Genomic DNA, 25,095 nt, shown 5'->3' on the forward strand with positions numbered 1-25,095 from the left:
TTATCTCCTTGTTTCTACAGCTTTTGATTCCAGACTTAGGGGACACCAGAAAGGGTGCACTAAATTAGCCCTCACCTGTGTACTTCATGGATGTTCTTTGGATATTGTGTCTTTGGAGAGATGTCCTGCCCGTACAGAATTTTTCTCTGATAGGTCAGTGAAAAGTCTTCCTGATATTGAAATGTCCTTATAATTTTCCCTTCGGGAAAATTGTTTCTTCAGGTAAATTATGACTTTGTGCCAATGAATCAGACATACACTCTGGAGTGTCCCTATCTGTGATTCGGAAACTCCATTTGGTTTTTATGAAAGTGGCTTAATTTGGCCATAAGCCTGCTGTGCCCTGAAATTGTCATCAACCTGGAATCTTACTAAGGATGATGTTTCCATAGGAGATCCTGTGACTTTTCACAAGAAGCATGCTAAAATCACAGTATTTTCTGCCTGCCAAAAAAATAATTACCTTTAAAGTTACAACGTGAACATTTTTGTCAGAAATGGCACTCCCAGAGGAGTGCGTGCTGATAGCTTTTTATGTCAACCTGAGGATCTATGAGTAAGTCATGGCCCCAAGAGTGTTTGCAAGACACAGGTCTCAATACCATCCTAATTAACATCGTTAGACAAAGATTAATTAGTTTACCATGGATTCACAGGGCACCTGGAACATGATTGTTCATTATAAAGGGGAAAAAAAATTCCATGACACTTAGATGAGATGCTAATTCTGGAGTTTATATAAGACCTGACAAAGCTTAAACAAGCTAATAATATTTTAACAAAGATTTTAATAACATGTTGATGAATAAGACCAATGGGAAAGCATTTTCAATTATGGTATGACAGGCTCTTGTTCCTGGTACTATAAATACGAGAGTCACGGACAGTCACTCATGCTGTGGTGTGCTGGAATTATTTATGGTCTGAGGTCACTAAAGCTTATTCTGGATCACAGGTTAATGACCCAACGTTTTTTTTTTTTTTTTTCTAGAAGGAATGAGGGGTGTGTGTGTGTGTGTGTGTGTGTGTGTGTGCACTAAGTATGTCAGTTGCTAATTCAGTTTCTCTGTTCATTAGGTCTGAGTCTATTTTCAGCAAATGATATCAATAACGTTGATAGAAAGGGCACAGGGCATTGCCCATGACACCTGCATGTGAGCAGGCTGCTTGCGGCTTTCTACGCCAAGCAAAGGAGTTTGGCTTTAGCAATGAGAAATACATAATGACTTAAAACAACACAAGGGAATCCAAATATTAAGCACCAATAACCTAGAGAGAAGCTTAGAAAAGATGCTGCGAGAGAAGCCTTATAGGATCACCACGTTCAGGAAAATCCAGCTGTATTGTGGAAGGCCACCAAAGTCAGTCAGATGCAGTTTAATTTTATGTTCTGTTCGAGGCTAACAGATAGTACCTCTGCGTGGAGACAGGGAAGTGTAACAAAGGGGAATTGTCAATGCTGGACTTTCCAAATAAAGCCTTTCCCATTCTTGAGAAATCTTAAGGAACATGGAGACTTTTAGAATGGCGTAATAGTGTCATGACATTCTCTAAACCTTCCTTCTTCCCTAATTATTTGCAAGGCAAAATGTAGCTCCTAGGATAGGGAAATCTGAAATTGTAACACATTGAAACTGATGTTCACCTCGAGCTTCTGACGTGTCACAAGCATCACTGGCATTATTTCATCACTGAAACCTCCTAGCAACGTATAAGTGACGTTATTGTCTATATGGAACGTGCTACCCCTTGAAAAAAGTACCAGGTCCAAACAGTTTCACTGGTAAATGCCTTCCAAACTTCAACGTTAGCACCAGTGCTATTTAAACCATTACCAGGTTTTTAAAAGAGTTCCTTTTTGGGGTACTTGGGTGGCTCAGTCGGTTGGACATCTGCTTTTGGCTCAGGTCATGATCTCATGCCGAGCCCAGTGTTGGGTGCCCAGCTCAGTGTGGAGTCTGTTCTCCGTCTACCTCTGCCCACCCCCATACTCGTGCTCTCTTTCTCTCTCTCAAATAAATAAAGTAAGATAAAATCTTTCAAAAAAAAGAGTTGCTTTTTATAAAGTCAACAATACTACAATATCAACATGTGATGAAGATATCACCCTGGTACATACACACACACACACACACACACACACACACACACATAACCTCAGACTAATCTAAATTCATAAATTTAGGTTGATTCATAAATATCAGCATGAAAATCCTATTTAAAATAATAGCAAACAGAATGAATAAGGATGGAAACTATAGTTCTCTGTGACCAAGTGTGATATGGCAGGAATACAAAGAAAGTTTTCAATTAAACTATAAATTATATATATATATACAACTCCTCCAGGTGGGGGATAAGGAGATGACTGACGTGGGAGATCTCCAATGTCCTAGCATTTAATTACTCAGCAAGAACTCCAGAAGATGGAGCTCACATTTTGGGTTTAGCTCTTTAAATCTTTTGTTTATAAGAAATATATTTTTGTGTATATTTATATCATATAAATATACAATACAATGAATGTTTCCATCTCAATATTAAGATGATCAACCCCTCCCCAAAAAAAACAAATTTGCAGAAACACTTTACAAAAGAAGATATACAGATGACCAATAAGCACATGGAAACGATGCTCAACATCACTAGCCATCAGGGAAATGCAAATTAAAACCACAAAAAGGGGACGCCTGGGTGGCGCAGTTGGTTAGACGTCTGACTCTTGGTTTCGGGTCAGGTCCTCATCTCAGGGTCATGGGATTGAGCCCCGAGTCAGGCTCTGTGCTCAGAACAGAGTCCGTTTGAGACTCTCCCCCGTCCCTCCCCACCCTCCTAAATAAATAAGTAAATCTTCAAAAAGCAATAAAACCACAAGGGGACACCGATATACAGGCCTCAGTACATCTGAAATCCTAGTCTTCAGGCCTTTTGGCAATCTCTCCCTCCATCTACCCCAGGTAACAACTGATCTTATGTCTGTCACTAACGATTAGCTTACATTTTATGAAATTTTATATAAATATACACTCTTTAACTCTTCGTGTCTGGTTTCTTTTGCTCGCAAGGTGATTTTGAGATCCATCCATGTTGTTACATGGATCAGTGGTTTACTCCTTTTATTGAGACGCAGTGTCCCACCGGATGGGTACATCTATGTTTGTCCGTCCTGCTGGTAGGCGTCTGGGCTGTTTCCAGTTCAGATTGAATACAAACGAAGTTGCTGTGAGCATTTGTGTGCAAGTATTTGTGAGGGCATATGTTTTTATTTCTGTTGGGTAAATATCTGGGAATGGAATAGCTGGTTGCATGATAGGTGTGCTTATAACTTTTAAAGAAACCGTTAACACAGTTTTCCAAGGTGTGGGATTGAAGTGAAGCCAACTGAAATGTTTTCACCCAACAAAATTCATCCTGTCCTGAACTCAGCTAACATAGCTTTCATCTCCAACACTAGTGAAGTTGTCTTTCCAAGGACACCAAAGACCTCCATGCTACTGGCTTTCAAGGGTGGTCCTCAGGGTGCCTGTGGGGGCTCAGTGGGTTAAGTGTCCCCTCCAACTCTTGGTTTTGGCTCAGGTCATGATCTCAAGGTCATGAGAGCAAGCCCCGCATCAGGCTCCACACTCAGCCAGGAGTCTGCTTAAGATTCTTACCCCTCCGTCTCCCATCCCCTCTGCTCCTCTACCCTGCATCAAATAAATAAATAAATAAAATCTTAAAAAAAAAAAAAAGGTGGTCCTCACACTTCATCTGACTCAACCCATCAGCCGGCCCTGATGCAGTTGGTCACATCCTTGCCCTGGACTGTTTTCTTTGCTTCCTCCCAAAACAACATACTCTCCTGGGCTTCCTCTTGCCATCCTATTTAGATCCTGGAGGATCTTCTAAAGGTCCAAATGCAGAGAGCCGTAGGATTCAATGCTTGGAGCTCTGGCCTCCCCATCCATGCACCTTGTAGGTTTCTCACACATGCCTGTAGCTTTAAATGCAGTGGGTTCTCTGATCCATCTGCCCCCCCTCCATCTCCTACCTACCTATCTACCACCCCTCCCTCCCCCTGTCCTCCTTCCCTCGTTCCTCTTCATTTTTTATCTTCTCTGCCTGTCTCCTGCCTTGACCTCTTAATTTCAGCCCCAGAGTCATATATCCAGGTACCTAGCAGTGTTGATCCAGCAGGCATATCTAAGAGTAGGCATGTGTTCAAGGAAGAACTCTTGATTTCGCCCCCAACTCTAGACCCCCAAACCTGTTCTAGTCTAGATCCTCCCCCATCTTAAAAAATCACAACTCCATTCACCAAGTTGCTTAAGTCACAAAACTACAAGTTGGTATTGATTTCTCTTTTTCTCACACATCCTCAAGCTAAGTCACTAGCAAGTCTTTGGCTTCAATTTCAAAACAGAGTGGGAAGGTGGACACTTCTCACAATCTTCCCTCCGCTCCCCTAGCTCACGGCATAGTCCACATCCAGAAGGGTCCCCGAGCCTTCTAGTGAGCTCTTGCTTCCTGGCTGTCCACCCTCCACACGACGGTGGTCAGACTGATGTCTCTATGATATGATACGATACAATATGATCGGGTCACACCATTCCCTGCTCAGCAGCCTGCTGCGGTTTTCACTGAGTGCAAATCACTGGAAATCTCCACCGTCAGAGAACGAGGTCCTGCATGACCTGCCTGCCTCTTGGCCTCATCTGGTCCCGACGTGCCCTGAGCCTCAGTTTGTTCCCTGCTGTCTCCCTTTTTCCTCCTCAAGTAAGCCATGCTTGTCTGGCAGCTGGGATTTGCACTTGGCCTTCTCCTTTCCTGGAATGCTCCTCATTCAATCTTCTCATGACCCATCTTTGTTTTTCCTTAGAAATATGACCGCTTCAATAAAAACTTCCCTAAGTTGCCGCTCAGCTCTCCCTGAAGCTCTCCTTGAAGTCATTCCGTCACCTGAAGTGACACAACGCTTAGCTGATTCTTTGTCATCCATCTCTAGCTAGGACGCAGACCTGCATGGCCACAGACTTCATCTGTGGTTTCAGTCAGATGGTCTAGGCTCTGCCTACAAATCACCTGAAAATCCATGCTCTTTATGCCACACATGCTTGTTTCTCACTCATGACAAGCCCACTGAGATCCAGATGGCTCTTCAGCACCACAGTCCCATGTGCGTGGATGCTCCGTCAGGCTGGGAGATGCCTTGCTCCCTTCTAGCGGCATCCTCTGGAACACTCAGGCAGGACACTGGAAGAAACCGGATGGAGAATTAGGCACTGGATCCCAAACACTTGGCTTAGAACTGACCCAAGGTACTTCTTTTCACACCTTATTTACAAAACATGCCCTACAGCCACACCCAACGCCAGGGTGTGCGGGTCTAGAGAAGAGATGGAAGGGGGCAGCCTCAGGCCAGTCTGCTCCACGTGCCTTACTGTTCGTGCGGCCCCCCAGCATTGGACCTTGGGGACGAGCGCTTGGCTTATGGTAGATCCTCAACAGGAGGATTAACTCTGTTCAGATCCTGTATTTTCTGGCCATGGAGGCATGGTCCTAAGAAAACAAAACGCCCTGTGGCTGTGCATTTGGTCTGCCCCCCCCCCACTTGCCACTCCCTTTATCAGACGTGCAATTCTCTCGTACTTCACTTGCCCTCCGATTAAAAATGCGGTGTTCCGTGATTCATTAACATGGTCGTGTGAATTAGTTTAATATATCATCCTGCCAAGAAGAATTGATGTTACACATCATGCTTCCCGTCTGGGAAGAGTATTTTTTTGTAAGGGATAGCCTCCTGATGCTTTCAAACTACAAAAGAGGGGCAACTGCCTACTTCTAAAAGGATTGTTTTCTCTGACGCTTTTTATCTTGTTCCGACGCTTTCTGTCTTGTTAGTTTTAATTGCTAATCGTGGTACCCATGGATACTGTGCAAATTATCTAAGCCCAGCACAATGGACTAAAGTTTAAAAAAAACAACCTAACAATTTTTGTTGTCATCAGGCAGGTTTTGTCTGCATGTGGAAGGATGGACTCAGCGTGCCGGGGTCTGAGAGATTGTCTACTCTACTCAGAGGCGAGTAGGGGCAGAGGAGCTGAGGGATTGCCCAGAGCCACACGGCTCATTTGGAGGGTTATGCATGAGAACCACGAGTCCCTCTTCTAGCCAAGGGCCACATTGTACAAAAAACAGACAAACAAGAAACCATACAATTTGATGTGTGCTAACGAGCTGGCTCTGTAAAATTCTTTAAGGTGATATTAAAATATTTCTTAATTCAAATATGTCCATATGAAAGCACTATCTTCTCATCAGGAAGGACATAGTATTTAATTTATGACAATTGAGTGTGAATTTATTAAAACGACAAAACAAAACAAACGCTTGAGGTCTCCGTGAAATTTCATTCTCTAGTTTTAGGGAGATGACACAGAAACTCTTTGACACAAAACTCCTGTCTTTGAGAGGAACTAAGTGGGATGCGAATTAAACTTTCCTAGCAGTTTCGTGTCTCTTTATGTCAAACCCTCAGAGCTGATGTCATTTAATGTGTAGGAGAATTAAGTTCTTGCCGGCTCTCAAGCAGGTATCATGGAACCTATGTTTCTGGAATAATTAATGAAAGAACTGAAACATGAGAGGGAAAAGCTGGTTTCTTTTTCAACGGCATTACATTCTTGATAGCATTATCTGCTTAAGCAACATGTGCCAGACAGAAGCAGTTGTGGGCACAGGCTAAGGCACATACCTTGCACCTGTAAACGCCAATCCCACAGCCTCTCACCAGCCATGAAGCCTTGACAAGCCGTCTCTGACGGCTTCCCCGTCTGCAAAATAGGCACGCTAGAAATAATGATACCTCCCCTAGGGTTGTTGGGAGGTGACGTTGGAGCATTGCCTGCCACGCATCAGTGCTCTGGAAGCCCGAGTTTTGTGCGCTCCCTGAGAGTAGCTCCACGACGCTCGCCGCTCATGAAGCCTTACCAGCAGGACATACCCATGTGCTGTGGAGGGAATGGAATGGCCATCCACCCCGTAGAAGGCGTTGGGGACCCATGGAGATGCTCATGGAGGCATCTCAGGCTTGAATTTCATGCACACAATTAGCTGGCTAATATTAATGGAGCACAGAGGTCGTGGGGGCCACCCCTTCACCCCCTCCCCACCGAAATCATGCATGAAAGCCTGGCTTGTCTCAGGAGGAGTATGTGTTCTTCCTCAGAAACTCCCTCTTGGAGATCTGCAGCTCCATGAGTGCCCGGCCCATCCACAGGCTCATTCAGGAGAGAGGCTGTGGGGTCGCCTTCAACCTCTCCTCTCTCTCGGCCCTGCGTGCGGTCACTGCTCCGGTCCTCTGGGGTTTATCTGCCGCTGTGCCCCTGTCCCTGGCGCACGGGGCTGCGCCTCACATCCAGTGCTGAGAACGCCGTCAGCCCACGTCGGCCGCAGACATCAGCGTCTATGCGGATGAATGCAAAGGCCTTCCCTCCACCAACAGAGCCCAAGTCCACGCAAGTGTTCCTTCCAAAGCCACAGAGCTGAGTGCGGCTCTGCATAGACGTAAAACAAGATCAGGCAGTTACTGGACCCTGGTTTCCCCAGGTGAAGGCCCTTGGCCTCCCGGCCCTGGCACGACTACCATACCCATCTTCTTTGCAGGGTTTTGTCCTTGATTCCACCAACCTGAGCTCCAACCTGATGTATACTCTGTTCCCGCCCCGCTGTGGAGCCCAGCAGGACCGCACCTGCTGTTTGGAGCCATCGGCCATACCCTTGAAGCCCCAGCTTGCGGTTCTCCCAGGCCAGGGGCCAAGCAGCTTTCTAACTGTTTTTACCTTCCCCAGTAAACTGGGAGCTGTGGGAGAGAAGCGACCCCATCCTCTACATCATTGCGTCCCCAGGGTCACACCTGACACACTATAAATTCTCAATCAACATTGTTGCAAGAGCCGTGAATTGTTGAGACAGGTTGGAAGCAACCCTCACTCCAGCATCCATGCACTGGCCTGCCCTGAAGTGGCCGCAGCTGAGGTGACCTTTTGTCTTAGGTGTCTGCCGTTCGCAGGGGTGGCAGAAAGCGCGTGGCCTTTGGAGTGGAGCTGGCCGGCCTCCGCGCTTGCCAGCAGTCGACCTCCAGGGAAAGCCCTGTTCCAGTGGAGGCCCGTGATGAGGGGAGGCTGGCCCTGGGGAAGCTGCCGTGCACATGTCCTCCTCTGGGGGCTCCAGCCTGGAGTGTGGAGTGGAAGAACCCTTGCGGGTCCCGACCGGCACACGTTTAGGACCTGCTGGCTTAGTAGTGCTTGTTGCCTTTATTGCCATTATGATTGCTTTCAACATAATATATAGTAATATACATCCATTTGTCATAAAATACGTTTAATATAAATGATATGATTTCGTTGTGTCCAGAGATCTCGGGCGTGTTTAATGCAGATTTTACTTGGGAGGACAAATTTATTGAGGTAATTATATTATTTGTATGAGTCTGGATTAGAGTGTCAGATTACCTCTGTCCTCTCTGTGGGAGAAGGATCTAGGCTCTGCGTAAATACGAAGCGAAGGAAAGGGGGCAGAGTTGGGGGCGCAGGGTGGCCGTGGGTCCATGTCCTCTGGCAGTGCTGGCTCCTCTCACAGAGCTCAGGGGGCCGCAGGGGCTGCAGGGGCTGCAGGGGGAGACAGCAGATCTGCGGGAGAACACGTCTGCGAGATTCCACACAAACAATGTTGGTGTGGAATCTGCAGTCAACCAACAGCCGAGACCGGGCCAGCCTTTTGCTCAAATGTGTGTGTTTTATACCCAAGAGGTGAGTTAAAATCCACACAGCTCATCCCAGCTGAGCAGCTGACCAGGTTGAACTTTTATGCCTCGTGTTTGTAACGGTTTCCTTTTCTTTCCTATCATCTGCTTCGTATGGATTTTATGTCTTTTTTTTTAATTTTAGCCATTTTTTAAGACTCTTTTTTTTAAGATTTTATTTATTTATTTATTGAGAGAGAGAGCACAAGCAGGGGGAGCAACAAAGGGAGAGGGAGAAGCAGACTCCCGGTTGAGCAGGGAGCCAAATGTGGGACTTGATCCCAGGACCCCGAGATCATGACCTGAGCCGAAGGCAGACACTTAATGACTGAGCCACCCAGGCACCCCTGGATTTTATGTCTTTTATGAGCAGGAAGTTTTCCATGTCTTCTAGGTCATCTTGCTGGTTATTTTAGTTGAACCATCTTCATTAGAAAAGAACCCATACTAAGTATTTATTTTTCTTTAAAAGGGTAGAACATTAATATTTATAATTGTAAGAAGAAGCACTTGTTTTGCTTACATAATTATATTTTCCAGACACAAAACCCCCTCATGTATAGAATCAATAGAAGTCCTACAGTTTTCCCGCCGGCAGAGTTTGATATATTTGGTGTACACTTCGTCAACCTAAATTAGGTGATAGGCAAAAAAATTATCACTACTTTGGATATCTAACAATAATAACTGTAAGATACAGAGAAACTGAGAAGCATTCAACAATCCCTTGATAAAAAATGTTGGTCTTGGAAAATAGGTATATAAAAAAGAGGTATAGTGGGACCATGAAGTGCACGGCCAAACCCCGGGTAATATTGGGCGGAAATGTCACACTCCAGTGTGTTTTGTTTAAGGAGACATAGAGCTCGGGGAGGGCAGGTCCGGAAGTGGAGTGTCGCCACGCTGTGAAGCATGGCCTGGGGGAGGGACTGCGAGTCATCTTGTGCATGCGAAGATGTCCCCACTTCTTGGTTTCTGAGACCCTGATAAGTAGGAGGATGTGTAGGCTGGAATCCTTTTTTTAAAAAAAATTAAATATCTATTTGGAACAACATGAACTAGCAAGGCTGTTGGGAGGACACTGTCTATAAATAGTGCCTCTATTCTGGTTCCCCACCACATCCTATCTGTGACATTTGGAAGCCTCTTGGGGACAGAGCACTGGCCGTGGCTGCCTTCTTATTCCCATGCAGGGCTGAGGGGATGTCTGGGGCAGTCCAGGGGTGCCCCCTAACACTAACACCGCAGAGTAAGCCCTCCCCGTCACTCTCTAGCTGTATCGACATTGGTTGTTCCAAAAGTCTTCCTAGTGCCGACACAAACCTGAGCCAAGCTTCTCCTTCTGCTCCCACCATAGCCTCCGTGGGCCTTCATGGCGACACTGAACTTGGATGTCAATGTCATCTGCTTATTCCACGTCCCCTGAGGGCAGGAACTAGGTCTTGTTTACCTCGGCGTGTACCTCGGCGTGGCTGGATCTGACCTTGGCACCCGCGCGCAATGAATGGGCAATCAAGGCCTTACTTCTCAACCTGTGGTCCAGGGACTAGGGCACTGGCCTCGCCTAAATTGCTAGCAATGCAGAATCCTCAGTCATGCAGACGCCCGGAATCCCCTGCATGTGAGCAGACCCCTGGTGATGTGCACTCACACTGACACTGGAGATGTGCTGTCCTCAAGCCCCGCAGAGTTAACTGGATTGTACTAGGTGAACCTCCGTTCGGGAGGGTCTTTGCTGCCTGAGCGCATTGTAGATAATGGACTCCCCGGGAGGCGTGCGGAGAAGCAGTAAATTCATGAATCTCTTATTCATGCATCTGATGCCACCCTACCATTAGCTGAGAGATGCAGAGTCCCCGATGTTAGAGCAGCTATTTCTGTAATGCCACCGAACATTTCCATTTCAAAAAAAGAACACTACAGCTCGAATACCACTTCGCATGTCTGTCCCATTTTCAGCTGAATCTTGCATTAAATGCTAAACCCGAGTGTCATGGAATACAGCCCATTACTTCCTGTTGAAGGGAAAGAGCGACAAGATACTTGCCACTCTGCCTCAGCTACGAATTTCTCTTGAAACTGAACCCATTTTTCTGATCTGTGACCCACAGATCTACTTTTTTCTTTGCCCACACTCTGTATCACACACACACTGCCTCTGGGTTGTCTACACTCACACAGACACACACGCAAGCACCTTCTCCCAACACGCGTGTTAAAATAACACTAAGGACACACTACTTTCGACTGTATGTGATATTGCTTTGGAATTATTCAATTACTTTGCTACCACTGTTTTTTAAAATCGGCACCGCCTCTAATGCTCCACCCTAGGGAGCCCGAGCTGTGGGCTCGTGTCTGTTCTCCTCAGAGAGTCTCATGTTCCGTGACCAGGTCAGTCCCGCTAGCATGCTAGTGGGGAGTTCTGCGACACTCTGGGGGTGTGCGAGCTGATGATCCTCAAACCCAGCTCCTCCCTCAGAGAGGAAGAGCCCTCCCTGGGGGTGGACACAACGTCACCCCCCCCCACCGCGCCCCCGTTCATGGGTCTGCTTTCTGCAGTCTCAGTTACCCGCGATCACCCAAAGCCCCAAAGCAGATGATCCCCCCCGACGTAAGGTCAGAAGGTCGGTAGTAGCCCTTATGTTAGATGTTAATCGGAGCCCTGATTTTGAAGCTCAGTGCAGGTGAAGAGGAGATACCTGGTATAATTAAGAACTGGACCAGAAAGAACGGATCTTAAAACATTGAAGCAATGATTTTTTTTTTGAATTTTATTTAAACACACCTAAAACTGCATTCTTAGTGAGCATGACAGCCGTTTCTTGGCACGGGAGGTAGACACCAGGTGTGTGTTCAGTTTGCCCGCATCCATGGGTCGGGGCCCCCACAGCTGAGCCGCCTCCACGACCCCCACGTGGCACATGCCCGCCACCATGTAGGGATAGGTGGGCGTCATCTGTCGGTGCCTCGCCTGGACCAGCCCCGTTTCCCACGTGGATGCTGTCGTTCTGCACCTTGCAGGGTGGTGGCAGCGCAGTGAGATGGGTCAGCAGACGCCCGCATCCGACCGTCTGGGTGTTGTTGCTTCCCCACGTGAGCGTTTCAGACGCCGTCAGCTTTACTTCAGCTGGAAGAGACCGGTGGTCTGAGCTTCGAGCTGGAAGGATGCTTCGGGGTCATCTAACCGACCCTTCCCTTCACTGGCCGCTTGGCTTCTGATGGTCACAGCCAAACCACAGTTCAGAACTTCTCGTTCTTTATCCAAAAGTGACTGAACCGGACATAAATACTGGATTCCAAATATGTCACCCCATAGTAGCAGACACATGGGAGCGAAGCGTACCAGACGGGAGCGCATCTGGGTCATTGATTTTACACCGTAACTTAGTTTCTGTGTGATTTTCGAACCAATCTCTGTGCTTCTAACACACAGTTGCCTCGTTGAGCAGATTGCTCTAATAATGCCTTACCTGTCAGTGAGGACAGAGCTGGATCCATTGGTGTGTCTGGGTGGTTTGTGACTCGGACTGGTGATTCATGGAGAAGGGTGTTCTCTGCTGCATCCAGGCACGGCTCCTGGCCAGTGGGGATTTCGCCTGTGCCACATGCTGACCTGCCTCCTTACTCAGTGCTCAGGGGTTTGTGCGGAGGAGCTTCTTAACTGTGTGAGTATCACCCCGGATACTGTCATCCTCTCCTAAGGGCTCCGTGCTTCCTTTGCTTTCCTTTAAAGGTGTGTGGCTTGAGATAAACATTTTCCCTTCTAATTAATTTGACCTTAAGCCCCTAGCGGCTTCTTTTTCCCATACTTTCCGGAATCTCGTGAGTAATGCCTGCTGTAGGAAATCATCAACTTGCTACATCTGCTTTATTCCCAGTCAGAAACCTTCCCATTTCTCTCCACCAATATCCTAGAGCTCTCTCCAGATTTTTCCAAGATGCATCTTAAAGCTTTTCCATTCCATAAATTTCCCCATTTGTGCTAAATTCCCATAACTATTTCTTTTCATTTTCCTTTAGAAAAGAAATTGTGCTAAATTCACACCACACATATGCTTTTTGACTGTCCAGATTTTTAAAATATTCTTGAATTATCTGCTGCAGGAATTTCATCTTTAACTTGGACAAAAAGAGTATTTAACGTTTATATAAATAAATTTTTGTAGAATTGGAAATGTCATAAATGTTACTTGGTTTAATAATAGAAATACACTGTCAAAAAAAGAAAAGAATTTCAAATTCTAATTATTAAAAAAAGATGAGAAGTCGCTTATTAAGTGTTCAAAGTACCATTATGTGTGTACTAAAAGCAAGTGAATAGCAGGCTTTTGTACACTGTATTTTCCACATGTGGCCACATCGCTATGTATCCCAGCCTGCATGTCCTCACAGTGCTCTGTTGATGCCCTTCCCTTGAGATTTGGGCGCTGTACCTTCCTTCTGCTTGTAACGGCTTCAAGCAGTATAAAGTGGTGGAAGGGGTGCTGTCTCTTCTCAGGCTAGATGGGCATAGGCAATATGGCCTCTTTCTCTTTTTCTCAATGGTTGCCCTTGGAATCCAGCCACTGTGTTGTGGGAAGTCTGTGTGTGGGTATTCGGGAAGACTGTTCTTCATCAAGTGCTCTGCATCTCAGGAGGAGTCCTCAGGTGATCCCGGCTCCTGGCCTTGGGGTGTTCTGGAGAAGCTCCACACATCAGGGAGCATATACCGCACTCCACGTGCTCGGCCTGAGTTCCTGATCACATAAAGCACGGCAGATACATGATTATTGTCGTTATCAAATCCCTAACTTTGGAGTAATGTAGTGATTTATGATAGCAATAGGTAACTAAAACAGGCTTTAAAAGTTCCTTCCTGTAGTATGTAAATTACAAGTAAATGTAATTTGTACGTAATTAAATGTGAAATACATACAAATCCCAAGTATATAAATTACATTGCCTTCATGATGGCCACAAGGATTAGGAAAAATATGTGGTAGGCCCATTTATGCACCGGTTTTGTTATGTCACTGTAATTCTAGTTCTAAAATACGTATGTATTTTAAACACAGTTAGGAAATCTTAAATTTAAACATAATTTTAGGGAGGGAACATTTGTCTTATTGATGCTTTTGCTTATAAATTAACTTTGTTCTTTATTTTGCATTTACATGGTAAATGGCTACACGTGTAATTAACTAAAAATTCATACCTGACACTGATAAAAAGTGCACCCTAAGGATAAATAAATATTCATGCTGTGGGAGTCTTGTGTGGTTTCTTGAAGATTTATGTCCATGCATAATTAGAGTTTAGTGTGATTTTTACTTCACCTGGACTTGATATAAAATATACAAGTGTATTTATATTATACATAATATCTGTGTAAAATACATTAGGTGGATTATATTTACATACATAAATTACATGTAAAATAAAAGCATATGTGTACATATATGTGTGTAAATCCAGGTGAAATATGTAGGTTAATCAGGTTATGGCTAACCAAATAATGATCCAATCTAATGTCATATATTGTCATGTAGACTGACATAATGTCATATTTATCGTGAAATTCAACTCAAAGAGAATTGTAATATATATGTCAATTGAAGCCATAGATTACGGTCAAACATTGATTTCTCACATGGCTAATTCCAAGTATCTTTGCAAAATGTTGACCAAAATGTAGGATTATTTATTGCTGAGTTTGGGTCTCAGACACATTCTGAGATTCCATAGAGCTGAGGACATATATACTTCTGTAGGTATGCCCCCCCTTTTTTTCAGTGAAATCTAACTCTCAAAATTCGATTTTCCTTAGATTTATGGGCAAAGTATTTCTATTTCTTCTAAAATAATTACATCAATGAAAGGTTAAGCATCCAATCAGAAAGAATTTTAAGACTCAAGTATGACTGAGCTACTGATTGGCTCTGTGCAGCGCTCATGCGCCCGTACTCTGCCCGTGTCCCACAGTCACTCCATTAACATCCGGGCCCCACTCCTGTACCACAGGGCCCACACTTGGATGTGTAGACTTTTAAAAAATTTTCTTTGTCCCAGATGCTCTTACAATTTTGTTTTGGGCTAGTTCAGTGTCTTAATGTTTATCCTTGAAAAAAATAGTAAAGTAGAAGTTGCTTTTGCTTTGGAGCACCGGTTTCCTTCATTTCTCCACCTAAGGACCCTGTCCCAGCAGAGCCTGGGGTCCTGGGAGGAGACACGGAGTCGGGGACCCTGAGAAGGAGCACAGAGGCCTGTCCCGCTAACACACTCCGGCCCAGGGGCCCCAGCATGCAGCCACTCTGTGCACGTGTCCCCACAAATGAGGGGCGTGTGCTTTGACCGCTGTATGGGGCTGCCCTCGGGGGCGGGGAGGGCCGAGCTCTTGCGGGACACAGGCTGGTGAGCCCCACTCAAAGCAGAGATGGGCTCCCCTGAGCTCAGCGGATGGGTCACCCTGGACCCGGAGAAGGATACTGCTAGGTCGTTATTCAGAAGGTGGTATCTTCCCTTCCCTTGCCTTCCCTTCCTGCCCTACCTTCCCCTCCCCTCTGCTCCCCTCCTCCTTTCCTGCTCTCTCCTTCCTTCCTTCCTTCCTTCCTTCCTTCCTTCCTTCCTTCCTTCCTCCCTCCCTCCCTCCCTCCCTCCCTCCTTACTACCCTCCTTTCTGTCTCCCTCTGTCTCTCTTTCTCTGTCTTTCTGCTTTGCTTCCTTTTCTCTTTTTTATTATTTTTTTAGTCAAAGTGCTCAATGTCACCATTAAATGCATTCCAAAAATGTTATTTTGCAGCGCATCATGCATTAACTCAGCTCTGGTCTCTAACTAGGGCAGACTGTCCTGTGCCACCAGCATTAGGTTTCTGCTCAGCAGGCCACCTCGGAAACCAAAAGGCTGTCCACAGATAATAGTCTTCATTTACTGGTGCAGAGACAAACTGGTCTCTCTCTCTCTTTTTTTTTGACATCTGTCAAAACCTTGCCAGAGACCAAGGACAATCGGGCCTGTTGTGCTTTTATTTTATCCATGAATCAGTATCAGAAAGTACTGGTGTGGTTGACTCTTAAGCTTCTTGGATTTTTGAGATGTTTTTCATACCAGTTAAAAAGATTATTTATCAGTGACCTTTGTAGACTAACTCTGTAGTAAACAGGAAAATATTCAGCCACTATGAATTATGTAATACTTTGAAATTGTCTAGACAGTGTTAGGAGAGTAACAGATGGAGCAAATTCTTGGAAATGAAAAGCAATTTAGCAACAGAACTCTAGACCGAGATGATGTCCATCTCTCCCTCTGCCCCCCTCATCCCCCATTCGCTCCTCCACCCTTTGGTCCCAAGACACAGAGGGATTTATTTGGAGTCAGCCAGGGTCTACCCTTTCCACCGATTGAGTAACGGGGTGCAATGTCAGCTATGTGCTCATCTGTCCTCTTTCTTTCCAGTCCTCTTGCTGCCTGGTAAGCTTGTAACCGGGAAAGAGTCAAGGGTTTCACCCCAGGTGGGATCTGTCGCTGCCTACGTGAGGGCCATGTGCCTCGTGGACACCGTGGGGAGAGAAAGAGAGGACATCCAGCGACCCCTTTGGATCACATTGTCCTTTAAATACAGACATCTTCGTCCCCCTTGTAGTGCTTCATTCCTCTTGTTATGGAAAACGGTATGTGTCCGTCAGCTCATCTTTGAGCAAATGTACATGGCGAGAGTGAAATTAAAAGCTAAGAAAAAGACTCAGTGATCAGTCCTCACTTACGGAGAAATCAGATGAAGGCATACACGTGGAAGTATTACCCGCAGAACTACCTTCCCTATAAAAAAAAATGAAACAAAACTGTATGCTGAGGTCTGTGGAAGCAACAAGAAAATATACTCGTACCCGTGCCCCGTGTGTGAAGAAGGTGGCCAAGCCGTGCAGGCTGGCCCCCCCGCCCCCCCCGGACCAAAGGGACAAAATGATGTAAAAGGTCAAGTTCCCTTCTGCCCAGGGGGTTCGCGGTACACTTGCAGGTGAGTTGGAAGCTGAGCGGGCCCCTGGCAGAGGCCAACTCTACAGGTGAAAAAGAAGCACCCAACTTTGGAACTAGGAAAGAAACCTGAAGGTGGGAAAGGACGCGCCACAGGAAGGGGTGAGTATGGCAGCGGGGACAGGGTGAGGGCAGGCTGAGCCGGGGCCCAGGTAGAGCCCAGGTGGCCTGTGAGCGTCGCACAAGCTGCCACATGAGGACGCCCTCCGGGACCTGCTGTGTGCACCGTGAGCAGGGTTGCTGCTATTTCCAGGCCCGGTCCCCCCCGCCCTCCTTCTGCGGAGGCCAAGAGGGCAGTGTCCGGGGGGGGGGGGGGCGTGCCGCACGAGGCTCCCCCCAAGCACAACCAGGACACAGGCACTTGTGTGCAAATAGTTGATGTGGAAATACAAGAGCAGCATGGGGGCGGCCCACGAAGAGTGAATTCTCTGGGGACGGGGAGCTCATTTCTGCACACGGCCAACTCCTGTCCCGGCTTCAGGGCCACAGGGCGCCGGAGAGTGGGGGGTAACCACACACCCGCGCTGACCTCCAGGCCCCCTCCCGGCGCCGAGAAAGCTTCGGGAAGGGCAAGCCGCCTGCAGGTGCTTGGGGGGGTCAGGCGCCACAGGCGGGAGTCTGGCCACGACCAGGCAGGGAATGCCGTATGCCCCCAACACTGTATCGGTGTCTGCGCAATGAGTAACCCTGCAATTGCTCTCAGCAGTACTTTTCCTCCTAATGGAAGCAAAACAGAACAGCAAAGTCACCATGTCTGTAGAGCTTCCTTCGTGGAACTTTTTTTCCTAACTGAGGATCCTTGAGGTTTGCCACCTGCTGGCACCATGGATTAGCCAAGCCCCTAGGTCAGGAGCTGGAAGTTGGCCCTCGCTGGGTGGTGCCACCATCTCAGGGTCAGGGCAGGGGTGGAGGGAGGGCAGCAGGGGCTGCCCTGCTCCGAGTTCCCAGGGCTCCCACAAAGGCTCTGATGAGAGATGGATGTGAAGATGCCGGAGAAGTAGGCTAGGAAATGATCGGGGGCAGGACTGGAAAATTGGGTCTTTGGAGAACTGTTTGTTGGAAACCTTTGTAAAAAACGTAATGACTTATTACCTCCGGGTAAGCTCTTTCTCCACGAGGAAGAAACTCATGTTTTCTGGAAACACGATTGATGCTGACGTGCAGGAAAGTGGAGAACGCTGCAAACAGAGACCTGTTCCGGTCCTCTTAGCGCCCCTTCGAATAGGACACGGGCTGTTCGATTAGCACGTCGATGAGCACGGACCCGAGAACCCCCATTCACGTCCCTTCCAGCTTCTCACCTGTCCTCGGCTGGAAATTAGCCTCCTCCGGGGCTGTAGCCCCAGAAACATTAGCAGGGTCTTTGTGCGATTATTCGAGAGAACAAACACCACCAGCTTCTTCCAGAAGCCTTTAAAAAATAACCTCCCCTCTCAGCAGTGCGTCCCCAAACCAGGCAGCACCGTCCCTCCTGGCAAATTTCTTCTCTCTTTGGGTGGTGACCGAGGAGCCACACTTCATTTGGAGAGGCCCGTCCACTGTCACCTCTGAGGCCGGCGTGCATGCCGTGGGACTCTTCCAGAAGCAGGGGACCAGAAGACGATGAAGGGATCGTAGGCCTGCAGCTTCTCTGGTTACCGCTTAGACAGAGCCACCTTGCGGGGATGCTAATTTATGTATACAACTGCAACAGACAATTATAATTGTACATACACACACAGCTACAATTTACATTGCTGGCCTCAGAAGAAAAATTAAGAGAAAATGGGTTCACATATTTATGATGCCCTCTGTTTTGGCAGTTTTGAGTATAGCTGCAAAAAATAAATCTGCAAGGTGTTTTATCCTTTAAAATGGATGTCACAGGGGCACCTGGGTGGTTCGGTTGGTTAAGATCCGACTCTTGATTTTGGCGCAGGTCATGGTCTCAGGGTCATGGGATTGAGCCCTGTGTTGGGCTCCACGCTCCGTGCACAATCTGCTTGAGATTCTCTCCCTCTCCCTCTGCCCTTCCCCCTGCCCATGCTCTCTCTCTCTCTCTCTCTCTCTCAAATAAATACATCTGTTTAAATAGTAAAATGAAATGGGTGTCACATACAGGATTGCTGCCTTCATACTTCACACACTGACCAGTGAACACCTGGTAGGTGGATTTTCTCCCTCCCCAACCCTCCCCCACATCGAGGGCCTGGACGTAGAGAGAACGTGGATCTGTAACTTCTCCCTGATGTCTGAGACCCAGGTTGCGTGTGTCCCCACGGGCTGGTGATCCACATTCTCTGCCCTTTTGCAAGAAGAACGCTTGAATCTGAGCTACAAAATGAAAAAGAAGAGCGGTCTCTCCGATGCCCTCTGGACCGTGGTGTATGCATCCTGCTGCTGTAGCCCTTGCAGGGCGCTCGCCGGGCGCTGAGAGGTGGGCCAGATGAGCTGGGCTGGCTCTCCTGAGGGGCTCAGGGCTCGCTGCGGGGACACCAGACTGCACAGGCTGCTCCCCCGAGTCTCCTCCTCCACCCTCACGTGCTTAAACCCTCCTTAACTCACGGGTCTCGGTTGAAGCATCGTTTCATCTCGGAAGCCCTTCCCGGCTCCCCAGAGCAAGAGTTGTGTTCTACTCTCGGCCCTCGGGGTGCCCGCATGTCCTACGTGATGGCCCTTAATGGGTCCGAATCCGTATCTTGCCACCTTCACACAGGGGAGCTGTCCTGTTTTGTACCCAGCACAGGTACCCACACGGGTACCCCTGACGCAGAAAACCCACGCATGTTTGATGATAGAGTGAGTGAAATCAGTGAGCACCTAGTGGGTAACAGCTACGTGATGCCGAGCGCGTGTAGGAGATGCCCACGCCCAAAGCATCACGGGAGTTTTGAGGATAAATAAGAATTTTTTTTCCCACAAAGAGCAGAGAACAGCTCCACAGGCAAGAAAACCAATATATGCAGAGGCGCTAAAGCTGTCTCAGACTGTCCCTGGGAGTCACCCAAGAGGTCTCCACTCTGCGCTGGGGGCCCCTGAGCTCGAGAGGAAGGTGGGTGCGGAGGGCAGGAGGGAAGGCCGAGGGGAAGGACGTTGCGGAGTTACCTGGCGGGGCGCTGGGTGGACAGTCGCTCCTTCCGCGGTGGTCACTGATGAGATGAGAGACCTCCGGGCGTGTGACGTGATCCAGAGGTTCTGGAATCGGGGCCTGTGTAGTTCGCCCCCTCCGAATCTCCCCGAGGAACTTTCTACAACAGACTTGCCCAGGTCCCAGCCCCCTGAGGGCAGGCAGGAGGCCTGCCTCCTAGTCGCTGCGGTGGCGATCTGTACCAATGTTTGCTTTAGCCACCCTAACACTCTGGGGTGGTTCTGTGGGATCCGTCTGCCCGGTCGGGGAGACGGGGCCTAGAAGTTATGTGACTTTTATGAGGTCGTGCAGATGCTGACCGGGCCGGCACCTGCCGTGGGGCACCTCGTGGCCCTCCCGACCAGCAGCTGGGTTTGGAAGGGGACAGCGACCCATTGCTCTTCCTCCAGGGCACAAGTGGCCTCACGCGTGGCGAGGAGCACACACAGAAACACCCCTACCCTCCCCGGATTTCATGGCAGACAGTTGCTATTATAGTATCCTTGTTATTAACAGTCCTAGTCACAGAAGTACTGACAGTTCCGTGCCAGGACGGAATTAATCTTTCCACCTTTCACCCCCTGAAGCCCCAGTGAGTCAGTCTACCTCTTCCTTTCAGGCTCGGGGCGGTCCTTCTAGATTCCTGGGGTTTCTCATCTGCTTTTCGGTTGGTGCAGTCTTTCTGAGTTTGCAATTTATTCGCCAGGAGCCTAGAAGGGGCTTCTGGGGAGCAGCGAGAGAAGGCGATCCCCTGCATGAAGCCTCCCCCTGGGTCGTGGCTGCTCCTTTGTGTGCAGGCCGCGTGGGGCGCCTGGCCTTTGTCTGGACTCCTGCCACCACCACCTGGCAACGCGGGCCCCCCGCTGCAGGAACGACTTCCTCTCCTGTCCGCCTCCCCCAGAAGGATGACAAAGTGACTCCCAAGGCGCTCCTCTCTCCTGCGTGGGTTTTCCTTTGCCTGGGTGGTCTCTGTGCCCAAGATGGTTTATATGTGGCTCATGCCTGAGTATTTTTCAAGTAGCTGTTCCATGTCGTTTCTGGAAACGTGGCCTTTTTCCTTCCTGTCTGAAAGAGGCTGCAAGGTCTGCCTCCGGGAGGGCACGGAAGGAGAGGTGTGAAAGGAACGGTATTTTCCTCGGCGTCTGGGAGCAGAGGCGCTTGAGCTGGGGGTCTGTCCCGTGTCCCCCCGGAGCCTGCCTGGCATGTGGGGACGCCGGGTGAGCAGGGACCTGTGTCTGCGCTCCTGTGAGCAATTCTGGGCTAGGATTCTCTTCGAGGTTATGAGCATAACTGGATTTTTTTCTCATGTGTCTTAAACAGGCTCTCACGTCCAATCCAACTGGTTGACAGAAGTCGGCATAAAGCCAGAACATTGCTTATGTGAAAACAACCCCTGGTTTCTCAGGATTCTTCGTCCTTTGCTCCAGTATTATTGTTTTTAGTATTTTTTTTAAAGATTTTCTTATTTATTTGAGAAAGAGAGAGAGAGAGAGAGAGAACAAGCAGTGGGGAGGGGCAGAGGGAGAGAGAGAAGCCGACTCTCCACTGAGCAAGGAGCCCAACACGATCCCAGGACCCAGAGATCATGACCTGAGCCGAAGGCAGATGCTTAACCAGCTGAGCCACCCAGGTGCCATTGCTTTTAGGTATTTTGAGGCAATATGAAGTAAGTTTGAAATCAAATGACCTAAGGTCACATTCTTCCTTGGAATTTTAGGAGCCAAATGATCTTGGGGAGTCTCTGTAAGGTCATTAGGCGAGGAAAGCCATACGTGTTGAGCCCTTGCTGTGCACCAAACACTGTGCTAAGCGTGCACCAGAACTATCACGTTCAAATCTCAGAGGCATGCTGGAAACCACTCACCTTGTCTCTTTAATGGAGTTCAATGTAGGGATAATTAAGTTACCTTACTAAACCCAAAGAAAGTCCTGGGGACCACAATAAATGCCCTACGTGGAAGCCCTTTCCTCCCTCCAAAGCACCTGCAGACGTGACATGCTCTGGTTCCGATCTGAACATGTCACTGACTCACTGTTCATGGTACAAGCATGAGAAGAGATGCTGCCAGGAGCAGGGCCAAATTTATGCCACTCAGCTGAGCACCCACTCCCTCGTGGGGGTGCATGCAGCCCCTGTGAGCATGAACAAAGCAGCCAGCACAGGGCAAGAAGGGAGATTTATCACCCACAACCCTGCATCAGAATGACCTGTAGCCACGATTCAGAAATTCCACTGCCCATGACCCTTTTCCAGCATTAATTCTAACAATGTTTTCTTAATTTTTAATAAAAAGCTGGCATTTCTCTGTATAACTACGTCTGAAGCAGTAAGTGAATCAAATTATAATTTCTACTAGTGACACCATTTCTTCCACTGAGTAATATTTGATTAAGGACCAATAATTCTACTTAAAAATTATGTTGGACCATTTTCAATGTTTTAGTCATACATCTAGGGCTAAATTATTATGGTTGCATTTTTTTTATTGTCCCAGGTCATGTGTTAAACACAAAATATATATGTATTTTGAACTGAGCTGTAAAAATTTGCGGGTATGTGTTGGAATAAAATTGTATGTTCCAAGAACAAGCTTTGATCAAAAGGCAGGATTTTATTAAAGGACTGCAAATACTTTATAGCCCTTCTCATGTGTGTGCTTATGTGTATATGTGTGTAGACATGAATAGATAGTGTTACTGGCTAGATTATGTTTCTCCCCAATTCATACGTTGGAACCCTGACCCCCAAAACCTCAGAATGTGACCTTATTTGGAAATATGGTCTCACAGATGTAGTGAAGGCAAGATGAGATCATTAAGGTGGGCTCTAATTCAGTATGACTGGGTCCTTATAAAATGGGGAAATTTGGATGCAGAAACACATGCACTGAGAATGCCAAGTAAAGGTGAAGGTGGCGACCAGGGTGATGTGTCTACAAGCCAAGAAATACCCAAGATCGCCAACAAGTTGCCGGGATTTGAAGGAACAGGACAAGAAACCAACCTGCCCACACCTGGTTCTCGGACTTCTGCCTCCAGAGTGTGAGAGGACAAATTTCTATTGTCTCAGCCACCCAGGCTGTGCTACCTTGTTATAGCAGCTCTAGGAAACAAATGTAAGTTTATAGATGATGGAGGGATGGATGGATGGATGGAGGGATGGATGGAGGGATGGATGGATGGAGGGAGGGATGGATGGAGGGATGGAGGGATGGAGGGAGGGATGGATGGATGGATGGATGGAGGAATGGATGGAGGGATGGAGGGATTGATGGAGGGATGGATGGAGGGATGGAGGGATGGATGGATGGAGGGATGGAGGGATGGATGGATGGAGGGATGGATGGATGGAGGGATGGATGGATGGAGGGATGGATGGATGGAGGGAGGGATGGAGGGATGGATGGATGGAGGGATAGATGGAGGGATGGAGGGATGGATGGAGGATGGATGGATGGATGGATGGATGGAGAGATGGATGGAGGGATGGAGGGATGGATGGAGGGTTGGATGGAGGATGGATGGATGGATGGATGGAGGATGGATGGAGGATGGAGGGATGGATGGATGGAGGGATGGATGGATGGAGGGATGAATGGATGGAGGGATGGATGGAGGGAGGGATGGAGGGATGGATGGATGGAGGGATGGATGGAGGGATGGAGGGATGGATGGAGGATGGATGGATGGATGGATGGATGGAGAGATGGATGGAGGGATGGAGGGATGGATGGAGGGTTGGATGGAGGATGGATGGATGGATGGATGGAGGGATGGATGGAGGGATGGATGGAGGGATGGATGGAGGAGGGATAGAGGGATGGATGGAGGGAGGGAGGGATGGATGGATGGAGGGATGGATGGATGGAGGGATGGATGGATGGAGGGATGGAGGGATGGATGGATGGATGGATGGAGGGATGGAGGGATGGAGGGATGGAGGGATGGATGGAGGGTGGAGATGGATGGATGGATGGATGGATGGAGGGATGGAGGTATGGAGGGATGGAGGGAGGGATGGATGGATGGAGGATGGATGGATGGATGGGATAGGGATGGAGGGATGGAGGATGGATGGAGGGAGGGATGGAGGAGGGATGGATGATGGAGGGATGGATGCGGACGGGATGGATAGGATGGAGGGATGGAGGGATGGATGGATGGATGGATGGAGGTGGAGGGATGGATGGATGGAGGGATGAGAGGAGGGATGGATGGAGGAAGGGAGGGAGGGAGGGAGGGAGGGATGATAAATGAAGCTGGGTGATAGATCCTGCAACGCACTTTATATCATAATCCTTTTTTATCTGTTTTAACATACATATTTTTTCTTGGAGTAAATGTACATTCAGACAAGTGCATGTATCACAAATGCACAGATTGATAACTTTCCCAAAGTGCACTGTTCCCCCCACCCCACATCCAGACTGAGGAACAGAACGTGACCAGCCCCTCAAGAAAGAGGCCATTCTCACGCCCCTCTAGTCACTAATCCTCTGCCTTCCCAAGAGCTACCACTTACCTGATTTCTATCAACATTAAATTAATTTACTGAATTGGAAATGTATAAATATGGAATCATATAATGTGTACCAGTTTGTGCCTGACATTTTCTCCTGGTTATTATGTTATGAATGCATCCATGGCGTTGGGTGTAGCTGCATTTCATTCACTTTCATTCTGAGATAGTATCCCATTGTGTGAACACATCACAATGTACTTATCATTTTACTGTTGAAGGACATAATGGTTGTTTGCAGTTTGGGACTATTACAAACAATATTGCTAGAAATATTTTCATTGAAGTCTTTGATGGGCATTTCTACATATTTTGGGTGAATGTATATAAGGAGTGGAATTGCTGAATTGTGGAGTATACAATGTTGAGGTTTAGAAAATATTACCCATTGTACAAGATCGTCAAGTGTTCTGTGTGCCCCCCAACACTGAATCTGCCGTTGTATCTGTTCTCTTGTTTCCCCTCTTGCTTACTAGCTTCTGGCCTTCCTCTCTCTGTCTCTTCTCCTTTCCTTCCTACTTTTCCAGTTTTATAACTGTATAACCACTCTCGTGAGTAGGTATTATTATCTTAATTCATTTTGTTTTAATTTCTCTGCTGAGTAGAGTGTCTTCTCATGTGCTTCCTGGATACTAGGCAGACTCTTCGATGAAGGACCATTTCAAATCCTGGCT

Source organism: Zalophus californianus, chromosome 3 (genome assembly GCF_009762305.2).
Source record: "Zalophus californianus isolate mZalCal1 chromosome 3, mZalCal1.pri.v2, whole genome shotgun sequence".
Taxonomy (NCBI): Eukaryota; Metazoa; Chordata; class Mammalia; order Carnivora; family Otariidae; genus Zalophus; species Zalophus californianus.